Raw genomic sequence first — 9,429 nt, forward strand, 5'->3', positions numbered from 1 at the left:
AACCTCCACCCTCCACCCCAAGCCCTGCCTGTTTAGGGACTACACATTCAATAGAAGGCTGCATGGTATAGACAGTAAGCCTGAAAAGAGCACATTATTATGGCAATATATATCAAAATTAGCACGACTACTGGCCATAGTATTTCTTTCATATTAAGAAGACATTTGGAGAAGCATTTTTTTTTTTAAATCCGTTATTTCTGCAAATGAAAGACAAGTAGAAGAAAGCAATGGACATAGCTCAGTATTTGTAGAGAGAAGACCAGGGTTCAACTCAATATTTTCTCACTTATTGCCTCTTTGGCTTTTAGAAAGTCATCTCACCTCTGGGCTTCAGTTTTCTCATTTGAACAATGGGGAGGGGGGTGAGGTGAATATTAGATTAGCTGACTTCCCAGGTCACTTCTAACTCAAAATCAAAATCTAGGATTTTAACACAGGTATATTGAGCTCTGGAAGGCCTCTCCAGAAGGCTTTCAGCCTCCCAGCCCTTTGTTCTATTATTCAGAAGATTACACAATTGGATTAACAACTCTTTGTTTTAAGAAATTCAGATAGCAGTAAGGTAAATAAATTAGTGATAAACACTTTTATAACCAATCAGCAATGTGAATTGGGTCCATGGTGGAAAGGCTCTCATAACCAGGCTTGACAATAGAAGTGTAGATCTGTGTGGAGTTAAAGGCATCTCCAAGGTCATTGAGGCCTACTTTCTCATTTTACAATTGAGGAAATTGAGGCGGGGGGGGGGGGGGGGGGTGACTTGCTCAGTCACATAGATTTTCAGAGACAGGATTTGAACCTAGGTTCCTTGAATCCACAGTCAGATCACAGGGACTTAAGAGTCAAAACGTGTGTCTGTCACTTGCTGGCCATGCAACCAAGTTCAGCCTCAACTTCCTTATCTAAATAGAGCAGCCCATAACCTTGGTCCATGCCTCAGGGGTAGTTGTGAAGAACATAGATGTGTGTGTGTGTGTGTGTGTATAGCTAGATAGATATAGATATATAGTATAGAAAGTGCTTTAAAAGAGCTATGGCATCCAAAACTTTGTTATTACAGCTTAATTCTCTCTATTGTGCATTTTCCAGACCAGAGAGGCAGGTAGCATATAGACAGGATAGTAGATAAGAGAGCTGGTCTCAAAGCCAGAAAGATCTGGGGTCCAGAGCTGCCTCTGAGCATACAGACTATACAACCCTGGTTGAGTGACTTCCCTTCTTGGTGCTCTAGTAGAATCAGCTTTTTAAGACCATAAATTGCAGAGAAGGTACCAACCTGCATTTTTAGAGGGAGTTCTGGAGACCAATGAAGTCACAGGTCCAGTGCCTATGTTTTCCCCTTTCCAGACCATAAGATTAACATCATAAATTTAAAAGATTTGAAGAAGTGCTTTGGATTGTGAGCTCCTTGAGGGCAGGGACTGTCTTTTATCTCTTTTTTAATATCCCCAGTGCTTAGCATAGTACCTGACACATAGTAGGCACTTAATAAATGTTTATTGACTGATTCATGGCATTATATGAAGGTTTGAAGGCTGTGTGTGTGTGTTTGCTCATATATGTATGATTTTAGGCATGGGAAAATCTGAGCACAGGTGCCTGGTGTTGCATATGACAAGATATTTCCAGCCTGGCAGGTCCCGAAGGCATTTCTATTGTCTCAAGCAGCAGGGGCTGGAGGGGCTGGGCAGTGGCATCAGCGGTGGCAACAAGGCCAGTGATGGGTCAGTGGACTCTTAGGGGAAGCAGGCCCTGACCCTGGAAGATAAGACTCCTGAGCGAAACCACAGCTGGCGGCACCTGCCTATATAGAGCATAGAGGAAAGTTTGTCTATGGATCCACACTGTACCGATGGATTCTGCCATCATTTACCCCCCATTTCCTCAAGTTCTCCTTCAAAAAAGAGATGGGAATTATACTAACATGCAAGGGCTTCCACTTTTCAAAACTTATAACCATCTCCTGAAATGTAAACACACCTAGAACAAGCGACAGGATATTAGGCAGTTCTTACTTGATGCCTTTTATACCTTAAACTAAGATCATTGGAGTGCCTTTTGAGGGGAGTGTTCATGTATTTTGGGAGGATAGGGGTAGAGATTTCATCTGAAATATATCGCTAGCATGTCTATAATTACTCATAAAAATCCCAGGAATCCCAGTGTCTTAGGGGTCTTGAGTTGAGGGTGAGAGGTGGGGGTAGGACTTTAATGTTAAAGAGAAAGAAACTTCTGTAAGAACCTGTTGGTGTTGACTTCGTGATTTGTCAGCACGGTTCTTAAAGGCAGAGCAGGCTGCTTCCCATACTTGGACTCTTTACTTCCATTCCCCCCTCATTTTAATTTGATTCAATTCAACAAGCCTTTATTAACTAGCTACAATGTGCAAGACCCTGGACTAAGTACTGGCCATACAAAAATGAGAAACAGCAATGTGAATTGGGTACATGGTGGAAAGGCTCTCATAACCAGGCTTGACAATAGAAGCAGTTCCCAAGAGTGCTGGGTAATCCCCTGGGCAAATCACTTAAACCTATCTGCCTTACCAAATGAATGAATGAATGAATGAAAAAGGAAAGTATAACCTAATATGGGGAGGATAGAAAGGTACATACCAATAAGTGTCACAAAGGAGAGGGTGAGATGATTCTTTTCAGGACTGCTTAATGAGCCATAATTAAGCAGACTATGTTCCTATTGGGGAGGAAGTATGGGTGAGTATAAAGCACATTGGAATTAGAGTCAGGAGGCTGAGATTTCAGTACCAGCTCTGACACTTCTTAGCTGTGTTAAGTAGTAGTAACCTTCCCAAACCCAGTGATGCAAAAGCTGCCTATCTCACAGGGTTATTGTGAGAATCCAGTAAGATAAAGTATGTAAAGTACTTTGGAAATGATAAAGTGCTGTATCAATACCAACATCATCTGCTATTGTCCTTTCTAGTGACCTAAGAACAAAGTTTCCTTTTTTGTTCAGTTTTTTTTGTGCTTTCTGCCAGATTTCATTCTTAATTGACCTTACCACCTCCATTGCTCTGCTTCTTCCCCACCCCACCAGGTCTGATTCTTTCTGTCCACAAACGCCTCCATGGAGCCTGCTAGACTGCCTATGAGCCAAAGTGGGCTTCTAGACATTGGTGAATATCTGTTCATAATCAAAGAACTTCACATTTGGAAGGGATCTTAGAGCTTATCCTGTCCTAGTCGAGCCCTCTCATTTTATATGTAAGAAAGCAATTGTACAGAGGTGGGATAGTTAACAGCAGTCAGGACTAGAACCCAGGACTCCAAGTTCTTAGCTCCATCTATTTCTTTCAGTATTTTAATATAATAATATATTACTTATAATATAATATAATGTACAATACAATATATAATAATACAGTACAATAATTTCATTATTGTAAGAAAGTCTACCCTCTAATACAAGTAGATACCTGATCTGCAAATTAAGTCTTAGAAAGTTGCTCAGATCACTAAAAAGACATAAGGGAGGAAACAAATCTTTATTAAGTGCCTAATATGTATCAGGAATTGTGCTAAGCACTTTATAAATACCACCTCATTGGATGCTTACAATAACCCTGGACGTAAGTTCTATTATTATTCCCATTTTACAGTTGAGGAATCTGAGGTAAACACAGGTTTTAGTGGCTTGCCCAGCTCGCACAGTCATTGAGCGTCCGAGGCAGGCATTGAACTCAGGTTTTCCCAACTCCAGACCCAGCCCTCTCTGCACTGTGGGGCCAGCTTACTGAGAAACACTCCACCGCTAGTTGTCAGAAATAGGGCTTGATCCGAGGCTGGCCCTGCCTTGACCGCATCAAACTGCAAATCAGAATTAAGACCATAGAGGGAAGTGTAAGCTCAGAAAATTCTATGGCTCTTAGAAGAACAACAGAGTATCTTTGGGGAGATGGGGAGATGCAAGGGAAGGGGCTAGAGAAGGTTATTGTGACGCCCCCATTTAGCCTTTACGAGTTGTCTTACTACCAAAAACTTCAGAAAAACAGCGGTCTGATTTTATACACATAGAGCAGCTTTCTTTTCAGCAGCTAAAAGGACAACACAATCATTAATTCTTAACACCGTCCTTGGGGAAGAGACATTTTTCTAATGAGTAACTCTGAGTAGCTACTACATGAAATTGTTGTAAGGCTCAAATGAGATAAGATTTTTAAAGTTTTGCAAAATTTAAAGTACAACAACAACAGCAACAGCAATAATAATATTAACTGACATCTTGTCTGAACTCTGGAAAGTCACTAAACCTCTCGGGAGTCTAGACATAAATTGTACAGAAGATGTCCGCCAACACTGACAGAGGCAATTTTCTCATCTCGGTTTCCCTATTCCAGTGAAATTTCTAACCCTAGCCTGAACTGAGATTTACATAGGAACTTAAGGTTTGCACAGTTCTCTGCAAACATTACCTTACTTGATCCTCATTAAAAATTAGGAGAAAGATGCTATTTTTATTATTTCTACCTTACAGATGAGGAAACTGAGACTCAGTGTTTAGGTGACTTCTCTGGGTCATCTGGCTCTTGTTAGAGGCAAGAGGCCTTCCTGACACTGTCTAGTGTTCCTTCCACTCACTACAAATGTCATTTTTTATTATTATTTATCTTTTTTTTTTGGAGGGCAATTGGGGTTAAGTGACTTGCCCAAGGTCACATGGCTAGTTTTTATGTTGAGTGTCTGAGGCTGGGTCTGACTCCAGGGCGGGTGCTCTATTCACTGCACCACCTAGCCGACCCCCATTTTTTATTATTATTATGAGAAACTTAGGTATTTAAATTTTCTTCTAAAACCTATTGGGAAAATAAAAATGGAGGCAGCACATTACAATGACATCATTCTCAGCTATTAGCGCTTACTCTGCATTGAAATGATTTTGTATTACTTTGGATTTATTTACTTATACATATTGAATATAAGTACAAATAGAATAAGTTTTTTTGAGGGCAGGTATTGTTTTGTTTTTGCCTTACAGGCATAGTACTTGGCACACAGTATAGATGTTTAAGAAATATTTGTTGAACTGAATATACAAAAAAAATTCTTACAAAATGATTTGTTATAGAGAGGCAAATGGCATTGTAAAAGGATCACTGGACCTGGAATCAAAAGAGTAGGGATCTACAGGAGTATCAGCTCTGTCACAAGCTGTGTGACCTTATAAAAATCACTTCACTTGGAGGTTTAGTCTCTGTGAAATGTTGAGAATGGACTTGGCTTTTGAAGTCCCTTCTAGCTGTAAATCTATGATTCCTATGGCCTTATAGAAGAGGTCACTGTACACTCTTTCACTTTCATCCCCCCCCCACCCCCATACACACACACATACACACACAAATACTATAAACAATCTAAATCCTGGCAGGATTTCAACAGTTAACAATGGGAAGGAAAGAAAAAATTGCAAACACATAATAACCCTCATATGATTCTAATGCAAGTTCTCCTTTATGGAAATATTTCATAATGTTACCCCCAAGTCCCATAGGCTTTTGGGCAAGCTTCATGGCTCCAACCAGCTGTGGACTCGAATTCCAGTTCCGCCACCACTGGGACATAGTTTGCTGACAAACAACTGAAATTAACAGTAGTTGTGAAATACTCTTTTGACATATCTGTTGCCTACTTAAGACTCATATTTTTCTTTCAAAATATTATCAAGAGCCCATGAAGACTAACAAGTTTTTCCCAAAGCCTCCCATACTTGACCGACATTTCTGAACAGAAGCCAAAACATCAAATCCTCTGGTTTACTTGTTCTCAACAGTGTTTGGAGGCTGATATCCTAGTGACATGTGCACATATGTGCATATATCCACTTCTTCCATATGAAATAGCTGAGGCTAAAAGAAACCCAAATCCAGCTCTCTTAATCATGGTATTTGCTTTTGTTTTCTTGGTGAACCAAAGTGGCATTGTGTGCAGAGGTAAATGAGTGTATGTAGTTGGATGCAGTAAATAACTTTTACAAAAGATTGCTCCTGCTTGTAGTAAAACTAAAGTAGGAAAATAGAAATAAGGTTAGCTGAGAATTTGTACCCTCTCTACAACAGAGGAGCATTTAAAACAAGATAATGCCATACAGTTTCCTTCAATAAACAGCTATCAATTTATGAGTCACTCTGTAAAGCATTCAACAACTGTGCTCATAAATACCATACACCATCTGTTGACGATATCTAAAAGGTCTGTGCCAACTTCACTGAGAGACTAAGAAAACTCTCATTTTAAGCTTTCTACTCCTGAATTGACTTTGCCCAGATGCCTAACTTCACCTCTTCCTCTCAAAAGAAGTGTCACAAAACATTTTCACAGAACAACATTAAAATAGACACTTAAACACTTAGAATTTTGGATCCATGGTAAAGAAAGGCGAAAAAACAACAGTCTACTACCATCTTACAGATTTTCTAGAGATCTTTTCTCCATTTTTGTGCAAACATGTTATTTCTTATAAATATAGTACTGATGATGCCTTTCCAGAAGATTTGCAGCAAATCCTTATCCTGTGTAGTTAAAATTACATATTTTCCCAAGCAACTTTGCTGAAATAACTAGCTGTCCTACTGTCCTTTAGAAAAACAAAAATGAGAATGCAGACTGTACTTATACAAATTCTTCCACCACCCCCCCCTCAACCCCTTCATTTTAAATGAGTGCGGTTTTACTGTATAGAAAGAATTCTCTCAAAGCAAGAAACAAACCTTATTTCCCCTCTGGTTAAGTGGTTTGCCTTGAGCCCAGAGACTTTTGCAGTTTCTGGAATTCAGCTTGATTTGAGACATTATCTTGTATGCCGCTCCATATAGAAAACCCTGCAGGTCCTTTCATGCTCTTGGAGAACAGTGTCCAATACCGCTTAAACCTGGTAACAGGGCCCTTTCTTCTTTGGGGCTAATAAACCCAAGTGTAGAACATGATGTAAAAAGACAATCTCCACACTTGAACCCTTTCCTGAAAAACTGAACCAAGGAAAAGGCTGTGGTCCCTGTAAAACCAGATCAAGTATATCTTGCCACTCCCTCCACCCGCACTTCCCACCCACCCACCATTCACTCTGTATTCATCATTATTTATATATTTATTTAGAAAACAAGATGTGCAGTGTTTTCTACTGTCCCCACCCACTATCTAAGCTAGGGTTTACTAATTATGTTGGTCAGTACAATGTTTCCTTGATGTAGTTGGAATAGTCAGTAGTCCAGGCTACCATCTGTTTTGCCCAGTAAGAAGTTGTGATAGTAATGGCAATTAAAGATTCCCCTGTATTGGCTTGGTTTTCAAATTGATTGTATTAAAACCCAGAGTTTGTTAATCCCACCTGTGGGATGGGCTTGTTGATGTGAAAAGAAAGTCCTGAAGTGGGAGGAGCTGGTGACGTAGATTTGGAGAGACACTGGAGAGAGGCGGAAGATCTTTTTTTGGAAGCAGCACCTCGTGGAGAGAGAGAGAGACTAAGAGGATTGCTGGTGGCCGCTTTGAATTGCCCTGGACTTTTGAGACCTGCCCCCTGAGCTGCCAAGGACTGAGGAGACATGGCTGTTTTGCTGGTACTTTGTCTGTCTGTTTTGATGTTATTTTGCCAGATTTGTCCACTGGTGAAAGACTGTCCTGTTGAAGAAGTCCTGGAACCTGGCATTTGGTTAAGAAGGCCTGAGACTGTCCTGCAGACAGAGAGTGAATACTGTCCACTGGTGAGGGACAGTACTGTTGTTGCAGGGGTCTGGAGACTGTCCTGCAGACAGAATGAATACTGTCCACTGGTGAGGGACAGTACTGTTGTTGCAGGGGTCTGGGAGCCTTTCTGTTGGTTCAGAAGCCCTGAAGAAGGATTTTCTTGTTGTATGTTTACAGAAATCCTGGGAGAGGGCTTTGCTAATGTGTTCAGGGGTTCTAGGGCTGTTCTACAGACAGAGGATAAATTCATGAAGGGACTGGCAATGTATCTTGTGGCCTTGCTAAGCCTTGTCTCTCCAGGAACTAAGATTGCTGAGAACTTGCCTCGTGTCAAGATGAAGAAAAGACCTCCATTTGGAACAGAGACTTTGTAATTGATTGAATGATTGGAAAGTCCTGGGGTGGGGTAGGCCTTGGAGATTATTTAATCACACTTAGTAAATGCTGTATTTTGAATGATGTCATGTTTTGATCTTCTCTGTTCTGGGTTTGTTACTGAATAAAATAGAGAGCACCTATGCTGGTATTTTGAACCTGGGAAGTTGCCTTTGCTTGATATTATATTACAGAAGTATATTAGAAAATGAAGTCAAAGCTCAGGTGAAAGGTGATTGTTCTGAGGAGTAGTCTGTTTGACCTGCCTTCAATACTAGATCTATAGTCAGAGAACCTGGGTTCAAATCCTAACATTTTCATTTAGTAACTGTGTGACCTTGGACAAGTCACTTAGTCTCCTTTCAATTTCCTCATATATAAAATAAAGGCATTATATTATATACCTTCTTAGATCCTTTTCAGCTCTCTCTTTCTCTCTCTCTCTCTCTCTCTCTCTCTCTCTCTCTCTCTCTCTCTCCCTCCTTTATGTAAAGGAAGTGGGAGAAAACAAAATCCTTTTCAACAGATGTCAACAATTCATCCAAGACATCATTCATTATAACCAAGTTGGATTTATACCAAGATACAAGGATAGTTCAACATTAGAAAACAATCAGTGTAATTAACCATATTAAAAACAAAAACATCTAAAACCACATGATCATCTCAGATGATACAGAAAAAGCCTTTGACAAAGTCCAACACTTATTCATGCTAAAAACTTTACAAAATAAAAGCACAGAGAGATATTTTCATATCACAAAATGTATCTATCTAAAACCAAAAGGAAGCAAGCATGATATGCAAGAGGGGGTACACTAAAAGCTTTCCCAATAAATGTAGGAGGAACACAAGGATGCCCACTCTCCCTGATATTATTTAACATAGTTATAGAAATGCTAGCAATTAAGACAAAGAAATTCAAAGATAGAGATAGGCAAAGAGGAGATAAAATTCTCTTTATTTTCTGATGACATACTGGTTTGCTTAGAAAATCCTAAGGAATCAGCAAAGATATTAACTTAGATAAAAGCTTGGGCAAAGTTGCAGGTTACAAAATAAACTCATATGATCAATAACATGTCTATATAATAATAAAAAATTTCAAGAGGCAATAATAGAAAGGGAAATACTATTCAAATAATTATAAAATGAATAAAATATTTAGGGATCAGTCTATGAAAGAATATGAAATACACACATATATTCTATTTAAAAGTGTTCCTTAAAGAAATCAAGAATAACTTAAATACAAAAGTGTGCAAAGCTTGGGCCATGTAAGTATAATGAAAATGATAATACTACCAAAGTTAGTTTATAGTTTTAATGCTATACCAATAAAACTATCAAAGGG

At 39.3% G+C, this 9,429-nt stretch overlaps 1 protein-coding gene across 2 annotated transcripts in view; it reads right to left on the reverse strand.

Annotated features, from left to right (window-relative positions):
• Positions 1-7,026, reverse strand: part of STARD13 (StAR related lipid transfer domain containing 13) — a 750,493-nt gene extending 743,467 nt beyond the window's left edge. For both annotated transcript variants that reach the window (XM_069080650.1, XM_069080653.1), the window contains exon 1: positions 6,728-7,026. The gene's annotated coding sequence lies outside the window, so the exon portion shown is untranslated. The remainder of the gene's footprint in view (positions 1-6,727) is intronic.
• Positions 7,027-9,429: the final 2,403 nt, after the last annotated feature.

Source organism: Petaurus breviceps, unplaced genomic scaffold (assembly GCF_028583685.1).
Source record: "Petaurus breviceps papuanus isolate PSGF00001 unplaced genomic scaffold, PetGlider_PUasm1.0 91133, whole genome shotgun sequence".
Taxonomy (NCBI): domain Eukaryota; kingdom Metazoa; phylum Chordata; class Mammalia; order Diprotodontia; family Petauridae; genus Petaurus; species Petaurus breviceps.